Source organism: Acanthaster planci, linkage group LG06 (genome assembly GCF_054643075.1).
Source record: "Acanthaster planci isolate LZ-2023a linkage group LG06, COTS_SCS, whole genome shotgun sequence".
NCBI lineage: Eukaryota > Metazoa > Echinodermata > Asteroidea > Valvatida > Acanthasteridae > Acanthaster > Acanthaster planci.
Window position 1 is genome coordinate 4,414,764 of NC_141782.1, and position 19,832 is coordinate 4,434,595.

The 19,832-nt window shown below is 39.3% G+C and overlaps 1 long non-coding RNA gene across 1 annotated transcript; it reads left to right on the forward strand.

Moving 5' to 3' along the window:
• The first annotated feature begins 12,157 nt into the window (after positions 1 to 12,157).
• LOC110988986 (uncharacterized) lies at positions 12,158 to 19,467 on the forward strand. Its single transcript, XR_015425560.1, has 2 exons — positions 12,158 to 12,471; positions 14,325 to 19,467. It is a non-coding gene; the product is annotated as an uncharacterized LOC110988986 (long non-coding RNA).
• Positions 19,468 to 19,832: the final 365 nt, after the last annotated feature.

Here is a 19,832-nt window from a genome sequence, read left to right on the forward strand (position 1 = left end):
GCCGATGGTAGGTATTTCAATCAAAAAGTTCATAATAAATAAATCAACTGCAAACAGACTGTTCGTTTTCATTCTCTAAAGAAACTGGACTTTCATTATTTTTAAAGCCAATCTGATAGATTTTCGTGTCAGTTCTGTGTTTTTAAGTCTGTTGGGGAAACAAAGTGTAACGTTTGCTTTATTTTACACATAATTCTGTGCTTTTCAACTTAGGACCGTCTAAAATGATTGTTCATGGTTTGAATCGGTAATTAATCTGTGTCTATTCATTGGCTGTTACTTTTTGTTCGATGTCAAAAAATGCTCGGGAATTTCATGTCAACTGAGGCTGTAAATTATTTGCAATTCGCTTATTGGAATTAAATTACTACCAAAGAAGCACGAACGGTTCCTGCACTTAGATTTGTAATTTCACTTTAATTAAAATCTCCTCGCACTGTTTTAACTCGTGCATGTACTCAGTACGCCTAGCAAATTTGGTTCAGTCAAGAAAGCTCTAGACCTATACACGAGGAAATATAGTGTTTCCCCTGCAGATGCGCATTTATAGGCAAGCACTAAGATACCACGTGATTAAATACACATCATGTGATAAAGATTGCATACATAATATTGGGATGTTCGCTTATTGGGGATAAAGATGATGTAACTCTGCAGCGTGGTATTAAGCCTGTAGTTTCCATGGTATTCATATCCACGTAAAGAGGCGCAAACAATATCGCTGAACAGTCCCCGACTGTACACAAATTATGCAGTCATTTGGGAAAGCTTTATCGCAACTGACGCTGAAGGTGTCTTTTCCACATGGGCCAGAGCTATGATATAAGCATTTTCAGTACGCCTCAACTCCGTTCCCTTCAACTGGAGACAGTGTTCATAGAAACTGTACAGAAGTGAAACGCGACAAATGGATAAGCATACCCAAAAATACACATGGAAAGGCACCTTTTATCAGCCTAATCAGAACATGGGCAACTTTGTGCGTGGAAAAGTATGGGTTCATACAAACACATAGGCTTAAGTACAACATGTTTGTCCCATGTTGTAATAGTCAGAAATCAAACTCAAATTGTTTACAAAAAGCTGACAATTATGTAAAATATTTACGTGAAGTATCCGTTGAGTGGTATAATCACCTGAACAAGATATTTAATACATGTACCTACATTTGTAGAGTTCGGACACTACTTTGTTTTTACTTTGTGGTCACATGATGTCACACATCTACTACCGACAGTCTACTTCCAGACATCTTGCGCAATGTTGGCGATCGTTACAAATTTATAGAAACCAGGCTTCAGGCTATTATACTGTATATTTCAGAAGGTTTTTCTTGCAAAGCTTTAATTCCTCACTACGGATTTTCCATTTTTAATTTGTGTAATCCTTTATTCTTACTTTCCCCTGAAAAACCGAGTCAAAAGAGTAAAAACTTAAGGCACAGAGTGAAGATTTGGAAAGGGTGGTGCTTGCGTAATGCTCTTAGACATTCGACGGTCGAACACGAAAAAGCTACAGTCCTACAGATCCCCTCACGGGTCTCGGACTGAGTATTGATTTGGGTTTTGTTGTGTCAAGCTTGTTGCAAATATTTCAATATGCTCAAGCGGGGGCCTTCGAAAGGGTTTTTGTACAATTGAATGTAGGTTCGTCTTTATTCACAAAACCCAAGAGCAAAAACTGTCAAAACGTTATACCTCATCATTCTTCTCATTTCATTTTCCTCGGGATCTCCCTGTTGGGTTTTATTTCAATCCATATTTATTCGGAATGCGAGTTCAACTTTGCAAATTCAAGAAGTAAATGTAATATAAATCACGTGACCAAATACGCACATGCACACCGTTTAGCTGACGTGTCACAGTTTTTATCAGCTGTTCCTTATAACGGATGGCACTGTAATTGGGAATCGTTTGTTTTGAATTTATATTATGACACGTTTAATTATTAGTTTCGTGAGCCGAATCATGAATGATTTCAGAAATTGGAGCAGAAGCAGGTAAAATCAACGTCCGCGTGAATCAAGCGATGGATCACGGCAGAATTCTCACGTGTTGGATACATAGAGCTATATAGGCCCTATAGCTCTGTGGTTGGATAGTGGTAGTAGTAGCGCAAAGCAAGTCGAAACCAAACTTAAGGTGATTTCACCGCGGACCGAGGGATGTGCAACTGCGAGCGGTTCCGGTGCAAAAACACGTACGATCTCGGTTCTGTAAGTGTTACGAATGGTTAGGTTTATTTGCATGTTCCTACGTAAACGCGAACACGAAAAAAAAATGTGGACTCTTGCTTCGTGCGTATCGTCTCTTACGTACGGGTATTTCGCACGGACGTCCGATACGTGAAGCATGGGAACTTCACGTTGGATCAAAACGTGAGAAACCTCAACATTTTCGGAAGGTTTAAAATGATGCATTGAACATTCGTTGATATGAAATTGCCCTTTTGGAAAGTGCAAAGGTTATGCAGCTCGTTATGCAACCACATTGCACGCCGTGGGTGAATTGTCGCAGGAGTATCCTCTCCGACCGCAACAAAAGAGGGCGTGTTTTGTTTTTTGTTTTTAATCAGTGAAGAAGCGCGCCTTTGTAATGGAAACCGCTTTGAAAACTTACAACCATCTGTCTTTCTTTTGCTGCTTAAGGGTGCACTTCAACTCTGGGCGGATAAAGGCTGGTTCATACTTTACGCGAAAACGACCTCGAACTTGTGACGTCTGGTCAAATAATTATTCACGTTATGAATTCGTAAAACTTGAACACATTTCAATTCGAGCGAAATTTCGCTGTTAATTTTTCGTGACGTCAAATTCGCTTTGCTTCCGCATTGAGTATGAACCGGCTTTAAGTTTGTCTCAATCAATTTTTTATAATCTGAACTTTTAAGAAAGCTGCAAGTGTGCATGGCAAAGACTGTTCGGGGCGGATCCTGGATTTTTGCTGGGGCCTCGAAGTTTTTTTCACGCAGAGAAGATGGACGGAGTACTCTATTGTCGCCCGTGTTGAAGCCATTTTTATTTCTGTTTTGACCTAACCAAACACACAAATATAAGACCTCTATATTGTTTATGCTTTTCGTAGGGGCTTACAATCTTTAGACGCAGGCCGAAAAGAGAGAGAGAGAGAGAGAGAGAGAGAGAGAGAGAGAGAGAGAGAGAGAGAGAGAGAGAGAGAGAGAGAGAGAGAGAGAGAGAGAGAGAGAGAGAGAAAGAAAAAAGGCAATTGTCGGGGGAAGGGGTGGTTAACCCTCAACCCACCCTTCTAGATCCGCGCCAAAACCGATTTAAGTTATATTTATGTTAAAAAAGTACTCAATATGAAATTTTGGGGTTCTAATTATTTTGTGACAACCAGTAGAAATTTCTGTTTTTAAGGCGCAGCCACGTCGTGCGTCGGGAGGACTACCGCCCCCGCCCACCAGACTGGGATTTATGGAGACGTTGTTTAGGCCTAATGGTTCACTCCCATGCTCTCAAGGGTAAATGCCTCTTACACAATATACATGGAACTACTCCCTAATCGATACTGACGACGCAATAGTTGAAATGCAAACAAATTAAACTTATACTGTACGAAAGCAGTGGTTGGCTTTCAAAATAGTCTCGTTGAATTTCATCGCTTGAAATATTATGCGCTTTGAGGTCTATTTGGCCGTGCACCATAAATATTATGACCAAATGAAAATATCTCCCTTTGTCTGTAAACCTTGTAATTTCCTTACTCTTCAATAGATTTTTCTTTCTAACCATCAGCACCCAGTGGTGCGCGAGGGTTGGGCTCTGAAGGTTGGTTGGCCAAGGGGTATTTTTGTCTTGTTATGTTTTGTTCTGCTTCTTCGTGACAAATCTACATCTGAAATTAATACCTGTGATATATAGCCGTGAACATAAGTCCCCTGTGGCGCAATGTTTGAGCATTATGAGCTCTGGGGAAAGTTCCACTCCGAGCGACTCTCCTCCTTCCAACGACGAATCTTAGGCGTAATATTGTCATTACCAAATGACAAGGTCCGGTATTAGAAAAGAGACGAATTTGTCATAGGCACAGTTCTTCTGCAAATTTGTACTCTTCTGTAGTGTATGAAAATTCTTTTACACGCCTGTTTGGTTAGATGCATTTAAAAGTGCACATTTAACTTAAATTACCCATCCTCTCCAGGTCAACCGAGTGCGTTGTTGCTGTTATGTCATCTAGGGAACACATATTTCAATGCATAGGTTTTTCTGTTTAAATTTTGAACCCAGAATTTACTTCAAGAAAAGGTATCTGAGAAAGGGGTTGATACTTGCTTATATGCATTTAGAAACAACAATAAATAAGCAAAGAAGAGAAAATTTGTCCAGCAAAATGTAAAATAAATACAGTACTTTTTCGTGCACTGGCCAATGTAAAATTGAGGCTGAGGCTGTCTTCCTGGGATAACATAACAGGTTTGCTCATGAATATGGAAATACTCATTAGCATAAAAGCCAAAAAGACAGTAAAATATCCTTTGAAATAGTTGAAAATAAGGTTAACTGAGACACAAAGATGTACTTTAAAGGTTTGTATTAAAATAGACTGATTTCAGCTACCCTTTAAAGCTTCCCAGTTTAACATAAAATGTTTTCGGTCTATTTCAGTGTCTGAGCAATTAATAGGCCTACTTCGTATACACCTCACTTGATACTTTCAACGCCAGACATAACAGGCCCTGATGAAGCCACGGGCACGTATGTGTCTCGTTTCCGTCATTATGCGTATGTGTGTCCCTACTTGATTTGAGCAACCCTTTGCTGTACGCTGCTCATTTCAGGCAACAACAGTCGCCCGTTGTCAGTGACTTATTAATAAACAAGAACCTCTAAAGGATGTAAAATGGTCATGCCATTTTATATTCAGACTGCGGCAATGCGACCATGGTCAACAAAGTTAGCAGTGTGTCTATCACTCGCACGCCCTTGGAAGAGTTAGCCTTGGGCTGTCCACATGGGCTTAAAATCCAAGTTCGCGTTAAAAACACATTGTCACCACTTCACAAGCTTATTAGGTATGGGGAAGACTTCATTAAAAATTGTTATTTACATTCCAAAATATTAGCGAGTTGTCTTACAGCATAACGCCGAGGCATCTAGTTATGCAACTACACCTGCTGGGTGTGAGTCGTAGTTCTTACAATTTATGACCGGCTTCCTTCACTTCGAATTATGATGTCGTATGTTATGACTCACACTATTTCCATTATGGCCATACGAAATTCTAACCGACCCTATCAATTTGGGTGGCAGAAAGTTTCACAGTTTCACAGCCTATGCTGAAATTCGGAAAGACAGTACGGCTTGCCTTTGCTTTTTTATGACATTGTCAACGTCAGCACCGAAGGTATCAAGTCTCATTTCAATAGCAGTTAGGGTTAGTTTTCAGAGATCTGAATGCAAAACTGGTATGGTTAAATTACAGACCTTTTACACATGGCCAAGGATGTTCAACTTCAGTTAAGAGTTGGTTCAATGCATGTTGTGGCTGGCAAAGTATTGAAGGAGAAATTTAATTTACATAACACTGGACTGCACAACACCTCTGGCCTTAGCAGTGCAAGACACTGTCTTCGATGAATAATGATGTCATGTACGGGGAGCTCCAGTCAAAATTACGTCTACTCCTTGCAGGAAGGAGTGCTTAAAGTCATATTGTCTGCACATTTGTACCTTTCCGCCATTTCGTTTGCATTTAATGGTTTGATGTTTCAGGTTTCATGAAGTATGATACTAAAGGTATTTCATCTTTTACATTCTGAGAAAAGTGTACCACAAAATTGTCTCATTAAAAAAGATATAATTTTCCACTGGGTTTTATGACGGATGGAATGATATATACCGCAGCATACTGTATTTTCAAAAATATATAAAAGTTATACATATTGTTGTTATAACTTCATAAGCATACAAAATGCACAAAGAGCCAGTAAAATAAGGCATCCTGGGGTGCAAAATGTCAGTGGCAAAAATATTTTTCAATGGCAATTTTTTTTTTCAAATAAATGCCGCTTAAGACAACAAAAAATGTCTCCACTTCTAGTCGGCGCGCGTATCAACGTAAACATGTGCGACGATTAAATACAAAAGTTTTTATTTGACGTAATACGATGTTCAAAAGCTACCAAAGTTGCATAGTCGACTGGAATCTTATGTAAGATTTGAAGGTTTGCACGGTGGATGAAACATGAGAAATGGGTTTGCGGGAACACCATGGAATCATTCTCTTTTGGACGAGGTACAATGCCCGCCTTTGTTCTTCCCGATATCAATAGAAGGGAGCCAACCCATGCATTCGTATTCAGCTCAGTAAAATGGCCGCTGGTTGGCTCCTTTTTCATACAAAGGCGTTGCAAGTCTAGGTTTTTAAATATACATCCGTGGTTGGATCCTGGAATTGGTGGGAAACCTTGGGTTTAGGTATAGGGGACCCTTATGCCAACGGGGCGGTGTGGGTGGGGTGGCTTCGGGTAGAAAAGACCCTAACGCCTGGGTGTGGGGCATGGGTTTCGGGTATGGGGACCCTACTGCCCGGGAGTGGGTGTCTGCTTCGGTGCTAGTAGGGGGCGCCAGATGTCGCTGAGCTTGAAACCGATGTCTTGGGGTACGGTGTCGTGCCGGAAAATCTCGATGGCTTCTCAGATTCTCCTTGGGAGCCAGTTCTGGATGGGGGCGATGGGTTCTGCTTTGTCCCATTCGATGCGGTGGTCCGTGGAGTGTGCGTGTTTGATGATGGCCGACTTGTCGTATTCTCCTCCTCGGCCGTGCGAGTGGTGTTCTTGAAGTCTGGTGGGGAGGTTCCCACCGGTTTCTCTGATGTATACTTGGCTGCATTCACATGGAATGGGATATACGCTGGGGCGACTGCTGGGTGGGTGTGTGTCTTTGTGGGTGTGAAGTGCAGCCTGCAGCTTGTAGGGTGCTGAATGATGTACTTTGATGTTGGCAGACTCTAGGATTATCCGGAGTTGGTGGGAGGTGGGGCCCAGGTACGCTTGACATACTGTGGCGGTGGGGGGTTGGGGGGCTTGGGGTATAGGTGACCTTAATGGCGTGGGGGGAGGACTTCGGTTATAGGAGACCCTAACGTCCTGGGGAGGGCTTGGAAAGGTTGATACGTTGATAGCTGTTCATCTTGACAGTTGAACATCTAAGAAAGAGAGGTGTCCGTCTTGTTCTTGTTCCATGGTGAACTTGATAGTGGGGTGTTGCTTGTTGAGGTACTCGAGGAATTCTTGGAGGTAATCTTGACCATGGGCCATATGACGAATGTGTCGTCAACATAGCGTAGGCAAACGGTGGGTTTGAGGTCGGCGGTGAGGAGAGATGATGTTTCAAATGCTTCCATGAAGATTTTAGCTAGGACCGGGGATATAGGCTAGGGGATCCCATGGCGTAACTTTTAACGTCTTTTACATGGGGTACGGTTGAATAATAGGTGGGGGTACTATGTAAAGGAGCCCCTCTGGGCCCCCATACATTAAGTCGGGCACTCTTTTTCAGATGACGTCATATTTTTACATCTGGGAACCAGACAAACGATTTGGTCTTACGTCCTTTGTACATCTACAAGCTGAAAACGCTTTTAAACAGTACATAGTAAGGAGGCCCGTCTTTTTCAGAGTCGGTAGCGGTGGTAAATATACGCATGTAGTTGCAATGGACGTGTCACGTTACACGCACGTCATTTCTAGGGGAAAAAGCGAGGGCAAAAACAAAATCAAACTAGAGGAACGTAGTTGTAAGCAACCACAGACTTGCTTTGGAGTCAGAGCCTTTTCTAAGCATCATTTGTATATTTTGTGAGCTATTTAATTCCAAGAAAAAAAATCTTTTGGAAAGGGCGATTCCCACAGTCCTAGTCTCGGACCGCAGAAGCTGCAACGAGCACGAACTGCGCGGCACAGGGCATTTCCTCACTTGTGCCCCGGTAGCAACTGCAACTGTGTGTACATGTGTAGCATGCACCAAATTGAGGGCAAAGGTCACCGTGTGCACAAATTACATCAGACGATCTTACTAGTAAATAGCGCTATTACTTCATACTTGGCTCTTAAATACAGATCGTGCTAATCTGCACATATATCTGAAATTGGTGAATTGAAATTTACGGTTTTTCTACAGAATTTGGAAGTAATTGGACTTGATTAAGTTCCAGAAATTATGCCAGGAAGATAGTAGTAGTGTGCATGCAAATTCGTATACATTTAAATCTTGAAAACTAATAAAAAATCAACGAATTAGATCATGATGACGTCACTTCAGAAATGCAGTCAGGGATTGACTGTCAGCGTACTGAGTGAATTTCACAAGGATCAGACATTGCCTTATATGTAGAATTAAAAATCGTACATTTTGGGACGTCATCATGAGTCACAAGATTTTCCAACAAATTGACATCTAATAGATATACTGGATGTCTAGCAAAAAGAATTTGAAAAAAAACCTGTTTGGGTAAGGAGATATGTTAACAAGAATATCAAAATGACAATAATTTAACAATCGTCAAAAAATCAGGTGGGGACGTCAACATGACGTCACCCAAATTTTCACATATAACATTTCGGTTTGTTTTTTGTAAAATTTTAAAACACTGGGACAAATGTTGTTAGAGATACAAGCCCGATAAGAATTCAACTTAAAAATTCATCCTTGGGTGGTGGTCAAAGTATGTGCAAAGTTTCAGAGCAAACACTCTTACTAGAGTCCCAAAGTGTTATGGCGGAAGGATACCCGAAAAACCGGTTATTGTTAAAAATTGGATTTGTTCTTAATCAGGAAGTCACTATTCCGTGGGATATTTCAATTTTTTTCAGTCTGGTTTCATGACCTAAAGCATGTCTCTCTTAATTCTATTAACACCAAGTTGTGTACTTTGGAGAGGTTTTTACGCCGAAAAATCCGGTCTTCTGATGCTATCGACCTACCAGGCGCATTGGCATGTATAAATGGGTATTGCACAATTACGCATTTTTCGCCCTTTTAACCCTAATGTTTTCTCCAAAAACCGCTGCAGACCGTCTGTAACACTGCTTATTAGAACTGTAGAAAAGTAAAGGCATTTTGAGTGGTTTATGTTGCTGTCTCTTGAGAAGTAACCTATACTTCATTATTGCGAACCATAGAACGAAAAACAATTGCTGCTTCGGCAGTGTAGCCGAAGCAGCTAACAAAAGCCGCGTCGCCGCACCACTTTTGGAGCCAGCCCTAACCAGAAACCGGAGACTTTTGGGGCCTAAAGTCTAGCTGCAATGAATTTCTCTCGCACACAATTTTTCTGCAACATTATTTAATGTGTAACAACTATTTGAAATTCCCCTAGGTTAAATGCATTTTAAAATCCACTTTTTAAGCATTTATACAATTAGCCATGCTTTGCTGTGATGTCATCCAGCTAGGCAAGACATGTTTCAGTGAATAGGCTTTTTCAGTTCAAATTAACTCACTGAAAACGTTTATCAAGAACGGATGATTGCTATGGCCTTACACAACAAATCACCTCAGAAGCGTAAATTTAGGCCAGCGAAATCTTCAAAACATGTAAGAGTTTTTGTGCTTAAACCTATGTGACATTGAAGTTTCTTCCTGGATGACATCACAGTTTTGCTTATAAATATGGAAATACTCAAAAAGGCAGCAAAAAGCCATTTGAAATGGTGAAACTAACATAGAAAGTGATGTTATCCTAGATATAAAGGTTTATGTTAAAGGATTTCCATTGCAACTGCCCTGTAATTGTCAGATATTTTCCCAGGCGGTGGCAAAACAAAATCCACGTTTTTATCTTTTAAAATAAGTTAAGCTCAGTACATAAGTCAAAACACACAAAATTTGTCTTCAAATGTGCAACATGTCCTCAAAAAACGAAGGAAACAATAATATATAGCCGCCTTCGAGAAAATGTACTATAGTTTTATATGAGTATTTTGTTCATAAACGTAGACAGTAGGAAGACTTGTGGATTAGAAATTACTCGTTTTGTTTTGATGGACTACTTTTCTTTATTAAAGAGAAAGAAATACATGCAGACATTTTAATCGGTGTTATAATCACGGTACGTCCCAATCATGAGACTGATCATCTCAGAAGGCAAGGAAGAAGATTATAACACCGATTAAAATGTCTGCATGTATTTCTTTCTCTTTGATAAAGAAAAGTATTCTGTCAAAAAAACGAGTAAATTGAAACTTATGAACAACGTGTGTCACGTGGTTGCAAGTTTTATCGAGAGTCAAGAGGGAGGTTTAGATGTACGTATTACGTAAACGTGAACGCAATGAACACTCGACTAAAAGGACACATGATCAATCGCATCAGGTAAATCTCTCTAAAGAAGTGTAATCGGTCGTCATAAACCAAGCATGAAAAAGTCCCTGTTGCGTAACCTTTGCACTTTCCACAAGTGTCAATTTCATATCAGCAAATGTTCAATGCATAATTTTAAACCCTCCAAAAAGTTGCAGTTTCTCGCGTTTTGATCCAACGTGAACTTCCCATGTTTCATGTATTGGACGTCCGTGTGAACTACCCGTATGTAAGAGACAAAGAAATGTTCCTTATTTTTATGAGGAGATAATTGTAATATAGTCATGAAAGGACTCCAGTATACTGAACACTGCCCCAAAATAGGGATACGGCCAACACAGGGCAGATTATTAAACTTTCCTCCGACTATGCACCGACCTAACAAAACTTGGCAGGAATGTTGACAAGTTATGTTTGTGCGCCCGTATCCTCTAAAATAACGAGAAACAGACACAGTAATATTCGTGAACCCTACATACTATTAATGATGTTACATTAATTCTTTATCTGAATACATGTAGTCTTCTTAATGGTGCTTGCAAATTTGTCGGAGTAGCTGACTCTAATGACACCTACTATTTCGCGCTAAAATTTTGCATGATCTGTTTCTATGAGACCTACGTAGCAAATTTGTAATAGTCTGTTGCAGACATTCTGTTGCCAAGGTTTGTATAAATAAGGGTGAATATGAACGAAGTGGCAACGTGGCAGCCATAACTATCCACTTTTGTTCCTTGTAAGGGCCAGTTTACAGTCAGTGTGAAAACGAATTTGAATTTGAAAATGAATTTTATGCCTCATCAAAGTCGAACATATTTCAACTCAAATGATCTTTGATGAGAACGTTTCGTGATATCATACCCACTTCACTTTAGCATTCATCTGAAGAATGAAGCGGCTTTAACGGACGAAATTCGGAAAGGTTTTATTTTGAACCAGACATTTTGCTAAGGCAATTCCTGGAGTTTTTTCATCGGGAAATGAATCCTAACGAAACTTTTCATGTATAAATTAGTTGTTGGGAAAGAGTTAGTACTGGCTCGATATAGAGTTACTGTGAATCGAAAGTTTCTGCGCTCTCTGGGAAGTACTGAGCGCCATGAACATCGCCCCTGAAATGTTGTTCAACGGCATTCCCCACCAGCATACAGAATAACACGGGCCGGTCTCTTGGAAAGCCGTTGGTGTTCCTGGTCACTCTTGATCACAGCCCATTATACAGTACATCATGGGAGGTGAATCTTCAAGCTGAAAAGGAGGACAGGAAATGGCTGCCGTTGCCGTATGTTATTCCGAAGACACAGTATTTGTGAAATTAATGATTCTTATTTCTGAAACGTACCGTCACCCATTTTTGCAGTTTTTTGCTTTGTTTTTGTTTTCTTTTAATAATAACTGAGTGAAGAAACTTGTCAAGTTCCGGCGTATTAGGAACAAGAAAACAAGAAAAAGGGGCCTCGAAGTTCAGTCTTTTCCATCACCTTATTTTGTATGAATAAGGGGTTATTTTGACAGGAAATGTAGGCCTATTCGTTAAATTGAGACGCATTTCGCGTACGGCACATTCGCTGTAAAAACCAATGGAAATGTCCCATGTCTAATATTCAACTAATTTTACTGTAACCGAAAAAGAAATCCGTAATGTGATTGGTGAGTTGCAGATCACATTTTACAACACCTGCATAGCGCATAAATCCCCGTCATGTGATAAGTGGATTCGTTGATTGCGTCATTGAATTATTCGTCTGTACCCGTTGAAAAGAAAATCAGTTGACTTGACCGGTTCCCGCTCCTATTTCGTACATTTCATTTTCAGTAAGAAAGAGACAAATAAAATACTATAGGGTCGGTAACCAGTCTAAAATTACACGTTACAACCAGTGGGTGGCGCTTTCAACACGAATTTGTTTCGCAAAATGGACGTTAATACGCGAGGATCGATTAGATGGAAGAGGAATAAATTACGTACTACAAAGAAACAAATCAAATTTGCTGCCAAACGATTAAACGGATACTCAAAACAGACAGGGACATCTGTTGAGGCATTCACTGATTGACATAGGCAACTTTTTGTAGTGATTTTACGCAGGAGAAGGGAAAACGCCACGTTGCACATAAAGAAGTCAATCCAAGCCATCTGATTTATGCTGGTATTGTATTATACGAATAATTATGAGTGCATTGGTAAGAATAATTTCATGAGATTTCAGATGAAATGTTCCTTCGCACAAGGCAAAGCCAAGCGGAATGGAACATTTCATCCATCGAAATTGCATGAGTTTTTCGTTTGCCCAATAGGACCACACTGCTTTAAAATAAAAAATGATCTTGAACTCACGAAATACAGCTTAAAGGGCCCTATGAACATTTGAGAAACGTAATTGGGTTCTTAAATATGTAATGGCTTAGTATTAAATTACATAGTTGCGACTGTATTGTTTTGCAACCATCAGCCTCGTTTTGGTCCAATTAATATGGCGGGGGGGGGAGCGACAACGCAAATTCCAAAGCAGTCCTTAGTATGCAAGTACTCCTTCAAATTCGCATAGGCCTATAGCATTTTTAAGACTGATGACCTGAATCGCTCGTGAGCAAAAATCTGCTGAGTAGTCCTGCAGCCAACTGGATTTAGTTGCGTTGCTGTGTCTTGTCAGAAAATTGAGATATGTAGCCTCCTTTCTGGACCTCCGTCAAACTATGCCTCGAGATCCTGTCATAAAATGCCTAACGATCCCAGGGCATTCGACTAGCGAGTAAAAAAAAAATATTCTAATTTTTTTCGTCCCCCATTATAATTTACAAGAAGGAAGTTTTGTCATCGAACACTGCGCAAGAGCTGAAACATTAATCTAGATTCGTTGCAATCGAATTCTGAAAATGGATTCTGAAGGAAAAAAAAGTAGTCAGTTCAGTCAATGCCTTGTTTACATCAAGATAAGGTAAGAATGATTAACCTAGTAGTACAAATCGGATGCGAAGATTTTTTTGTTGAGTGAAAAGTCCCGAAAATTGACTTTCCTTGGAATCATTACATCAGCCCAATTAAAATTAGAAACAATTGTTCATAAAACCTCTTCGGGGTATCACTATATAGTCAGTATATAGTCCGAAAATGTGATTTCAATATTTGTCATGCCCTATTTTCTCAAGCACAGTGCTCACAATGACTGTTACTCATAATCGTAAATGTCGGTTACAAATACAGTACATGCTAAATTATATGCGCCGGAAAATTTCATACACATGAAACTTAATGCAGTCTTGCTATATGTATTCGCACATGAATCTACTTAGAAAGTTCAAAATAAGGTAATTTATTTCACCTGGGAAAGACTGTAATAGTTTGCAGACATGAAGAAATAGCAACTGAAATTTTGAGATGAGACACATTGGACGTGAGTCATCGAATATAAGTAAAAACACACGAGCGACAGAAATTCCCACCTATACTCCAGAAATGTTCGGTTGCCGTTAGTTTTTAAGATGACATAAAAATTGCGTTGTGTCCCTAGTAAATACGACTTACAGTCGCTTCTTCAGTTTTCCGTCTATAGGTATTGTTACTACTTGTATGTCATTGTATTTATTGTGTCATTGAATGTTTTGAATATGTATAATGCTGTCATATGAAAATTGTATAAGAACTCACATTTTATGGGCTCCACAGTATTCTGAAAAATTAACATTTGTCATTGAATTTCTAGTTCATCACTGGCAATTGAAAAACTTCAGTATGCAAGCGGGTCCTCATTTCGCTGTCAAAGAATGACAAGATCATCAGAACCTCCTCTTGCTTATATACTTGTTTGCTTGCTCGCTTGCTTACTTGTTCCCCCCCCCTTGCTCGCTTCCTCACTCGCTCACTGACTCGCCTGCCAGTTTGTTTGTCGGGGTGTTTGGGTTCTTTGTTGGTGTGTTGGGTTGTTTGGTTTGTTTGTTTGTTTGTTTGTTTGATAGATAGATATATAGATAAAGCAAACGATTTTTGCGTACTTTGCCTTAGATGAAGCCAAGAGACGACGTGAGAGAACGGAGGCATTCGGCATTCTGATGGCGGGGGCCGTCATCTTCACCATAATCTTTGTAGCTCTACACTGTGGTGGAGAGAATCACGCCATCAAGGTACGGGCAGTAGCCCCTATCGAGCCCGCTAGACACGCCCAGGCATCCGCTATCTTTGCCACTCGAGCAGGCACTGCAGGTCGAAGCATGACAGGACCAATAGTCCACGTGTAGTTAGGGAAAATCCCTGGTGCTTCATTATTTTATGTCTGTTTAAATTGCCAAGCAATTTAAAATGCAAAGCATTTTGGCTTTTCTTTTAATGCCTTTCAAACAAAATAAATTGCAATTGGTTTTGTATTTTGTATTTTTGTATAGGCCTATTTTATAAAAGTGCGGCTTACATAATTTTGATTAATTTCATTCCGAAACGACTCAACGACAAGAAATATACAATTTTATGGTTTGAAGTTTTTATCAGAGCACTCAGTTCAGTTCTTCTATGTGAGTATAATTTGTATAAAATATCGTTAAAGACGCAGTCATGTACACACGTTTGACCCAATGTCTTGATTTAGGTTTGTGGAATTGTCTTATCTCAGCGAAATCTGTAAGCTGAGTGCACTGTGAAATGCGTGGGTGTGATTTGCAATTATGTAACCCATCCAAGGAAGATAACCTATAATTACACTATTTCTGTGCTCAGTGGTAAAACAATTTTATTCAACAATTTTCTCTGCTGACAAACTATGGGAGAGTATGTCAAACATTGTGTTCGTCGTGCACTAGGGGTGCATTAAAAAGATAATATAAATGTATATAAATCATTCCTTTATCAAGTTGGCCACAATACCGCGATATGGCTTTAATTAAATAATTGAGAGATAAAAATGTGTTTAAAATAAACACTTTTCACAGACATGGGAGCTTATTTTAGGCATTTTGTTTCCCATTCACGCCGTACATTGCGAATCTGGGAAAACGCGCACGTGGGAAGAGATTTAGTAGCTATGTGAAATACAAATGCGGATGTGAACACACATTCTTCCCACAAATTTTCTGATTCACAGTGTTAACTTTCAATTACAATGTGCTGTATGTCACCTTTGCAATTTACACATTGTGGTGTGTATTGTGATGCACTGTCATTTATCCAAAAGACAATGGATATTAAGCCGTCGCTGGCAACATTAACTAAACAATATTTAGGCTGCTACAACTAGACAGCGCCCTCTTTGATGACTATACACGAGCAAGCCTATAACACTTACTAAATTATTGATAGATTAGGATGTTCCTTAGTCTAGTGGATAGCACACACACCTTGCAATCGCATTCTCAACTAGGGTAGATCCCCAACCATCGTCCTTGATGTTATGAAAAACATTCTTCTTTTGTTCATTTTAAATTGACTCCAACATTTAATTACAGATTTTTACATTTTTACTTCAAGTTACTGCGCATGAGCCAGCAAAATATTTGAATAAGTTTGCTGGCGACGGCTAATTATCCACTGCCCATTCAAAAACTGGCAAAAGTCATAGAAGTCCTGTGCGCGGTCGTTGTAGTGCATGATGGAACAAAACGTGTAATTGGCTGTTACAGTGGTTGCGTAACGAGGTCATTGTGGATGCACGCCATGTGGTGACGCCGTTGTAAATATTATGGCTCTTCACAATTTCAAGAAAGTTACTGCCTTTTTTCCAGTTCGGCTAACACAGTAATGCAATATAATGTCAGTATTAAACTGCGCCATAATTCAAAAGTTTGCTTTTAAAAAAGAAACACGGGATAAATCGAAAAAAGAAAATAACCAAGCCATATTTAGCTCCTAGAATTACACCCATTTGGAATAGGAAAGTACATTTTGGGGAGTGAAGTCATATTTTGAACAAGAAAGATTCCACAGGACGATTGGTATTATCCAACGAAGGTGTAAGGTTAGCGTCTCTAAACAAAGAAAAAAAAATACAGCGTAAGAGTACTTAGTTGTTTATTGAAGAAATATCTTACCGCACTGGGACACCAAACAACCTTAATGAAAGAGCAAGTAATTTGTCCTTTTTTTAACAACAGCTAGCAACTTTCAGATATTTAATAGAAATTTTGACTCTGCTTTTTAAACCTAAGTCATCTTCTAGCAAAAAACTGTATCACGTGCGTTTCAGCACACTTGTCATGGTTTTTATTCTTTTTTTCAATACCTACTGAGCGGGGTTTTTATTTGTTAGAAAAAATACGCATTTAAAAGTATTTTGAACTTAATGGGAAAATATGAATCAGTGATAATGCCATTTGATGGATAGCATTATTAGCCCCTACTTCTCTGGTGGATCATTTTGAAAAGTTTTTTTATGAGACAAATTTTACTCGGACTCTTTAATGTATGAAACACAAGACACAATCTTATCTGTTTCTGGCCACAGCTTTTTAAATTTATTTTGGAACTTAATTGCCAGATACCGAATTCGTTTGGGCAAGCAGGCATCAGAAATATGGGCTAGACAGGTCCCAAACATATCAACCACACAATTAATGGACGCTCAGGTCCGATGTACATCAATTTCCATTTGGCACCCAGGCCAGTCATTTTAATTCAAAGGACACCCAGGCCTAAAAGCAATCATTCTAGAGTACAACCATGGTTTGCAATATGCAATTGAACACACAGCATACCAGACCCCCATGGGTACATAAGAGGGAGTGGCTGACCTTTACAATCAGTGTGTAATACACAGATCCGTATGGGCAACAATATTCACTGTTAACAGTAACCATAATAATAATAAATATCAAATCATGTATGTATTAGTAGATGGCTGTCTCCAAATCCCGTTAGAAAACGCCATTTCTTATTAATGAAACTCGCAAGGCAAGGCCGGGGCTGGGGTGGTGGTGGGCAAATTGAACCAGCTTGCCTAGTTTGCTGTGACAGAATGACCCAAGCAACGTACATTCCTTCCTAAACTAGGATTGTATACAATTAGTGCCTTGACCATTTGCCTGATTGGTCAAAACACTTGGCTGTGATTGGCTAGCACTCTTGGCTGTGATTGGTTAAAAGTCTTAACTGTGATTGGTCGAATCTATGAATAATTAGTGCTAGAACCTCCACAGAATCCCAACTTTGTGAAACCCTTAATTTAAAACTACAATATAGAGGGGTAAATTGAGTGTGGAAACAATGCAAATATGCGCACAATTATGATATCTGCTTGAACACTGAATATAACCAGCCAGGACGGTTAACATAAAAATAAACTACTTTTATTCCCAATAAGCTCGTGAACTCATGTTTAGCCAAGTATAAAGTATTCTGACAAAATATATACATTGTGACAGAATTTCATATGTGATATGACCGGTTATCATCTCCCACCACCAGCTCCGTCTGAAGTAATGTTGCTGGGCCAATTCTGTTACTTCACTCCTCCTCAAACCATTCATGGTACGCTAATTTTCAGGGCACGCTAATCTGTAATAATTCAGCCATTGTCTCTGTGTCAACATAGCTGTTGGGACTGAATACATGTCTGCCATCGGCCATTTAAAGCAAGTATGTTATTAGATCTTTGCAAATTAGATCTCTAAAATCTATCACAGTCTTAACGAAAAACACCCCTTGCAGTAACGATGCCTTTTCTTGCCATAAGCTCATATCAAACAATATGCATTTTTTCAGTTTTGGCATTAGTGTTGACAACCGTTAAGAGCGTTTATGTATTTTGAAAATATGATAATTATAACCTACTTCAACGTACAGAACTGCAGGTTCAGTTGTCAGTGATTGTGTATCTGAATATGACGTACGGTACGCTAAAATCAATCGAACGTCCTGGATAATGAGTGAAGTGACCAATCCTTTTCAAGCTAGATGTAGCATATTGAAACTTCATCCCCGAGCTCCAGTAATAAATCATGCACTGTCACTTTAAGTGAAGGACAACGACGCAACAAGTAGGTAGAGACGCCTCAGAGCTAGTTTGTGCGCGGTCGTGCGTCCTCCACACCCCTATGCACATTTCCAACACGGAGCTCGCTGTCATACAATTAATCGAATAGCCAACCTCACTCATATTCATCAGTAAATCTAACAGAGCAGACCACTTCGAAAACAATATACTGAGCAGTGGCCGTACATTGTAGGCAGGTTAGATCATTAAGTCAACAAATTATTGTAAAGAATGTAAAATAGAGGAAATGCACGATATAACGATGTTCAGGGTCTTCCGATGTTATAATAATAATGGTCACGTAACTTGAGTAAGAAATGGTTGTTATTGAACAGATTCCTGGTGACTGATCGCAATTGAAAAATTCCAATCAGACTGACAAAGTACTAGGCTACAAGAACTGGACTCTCTCATTTCGATCTACATTGTGCATAAAACAAAGAAATAACGGTCGGTAGATTTGGGGTCTTCACGCATTAGCAAAATTAAGTGTACATGTGTACGTAATCTGCAATGACAGGTCTTACCCAACGTATGACCTTATTTAACCACTGACTGCGCACGAATTCTTAATGTCATCATACAGTATGTGTTTCTTGTTATCAGTGGTCTTAGAAAAAAGATGAATAAACTATGCTGTGGATAAATTCCAGTTACATAATTGAACCAGTAAGTTTACCTGTGCTTGTAAACTTCGATTGTTACAGCAAAGAATCTAAGATGATCGAGTATTCTTGAAGTAATTGCAGACGTATGTTACCTTGCAGTTAGCCTACATGTATTGCAAAATGCCCGAAACGTAAAAACAAACCCTATAATAAAAAGCAAGGAAGTTCAGTGCGTATAATGGTGATTGTAAGAATTGTGGTTTTTCGTCAGCGTATTTTCTCTAAACCGCTCAATACTATTGGTTCAATGTTTTTCCTTTTTCAGGACTTGGTCGCACATTCGACGTCAACTTCTTGCAGATTAGGGTTGGAAAAGTAACCGGATAAACTTACACGTGCAGTGTACACATTTACTGACTAACAACAAACTTCTACAATTATAAAGTAAATCAATAAAAGGCATATGTATAAAATGAGCAAGAAACAATGGTAGTAACCTAAATAATCAGCAGCAATTATTTTGTTCTTCCCTAAATGCATGAAGAAAATTGCAACCGAGATAAAAATGTCTCTACGAGAATCAGTTGTGTCTGAGACCAAGTGTCATTTATCGAAAGACTTTAAGTTGGCCTCCTAGTTCCCTTTGACCTTGGGGATTTACACGACTATCCACAGTTTAGTCCAAATGTCACAATTTGGATATTAGCCACTTTTCTGCCGTACGGGGAAAACAAAAAGATTCACCTTATCAAGAAGGCAGTAATCAACTTTCCTTTTCTTTCTCAATTCTGAAAGTAAACAGGAAATACAAACAAACAAATGAGTAACAAACCATGTTTGTTTTTCAATGTTTGAAATAATGACACACCATTGGTAACTATGCATTCAGCATTTTTTCTGATGTTTATCAGACTACATAAAATAAATAATTCCATAACTTGTCCTAGG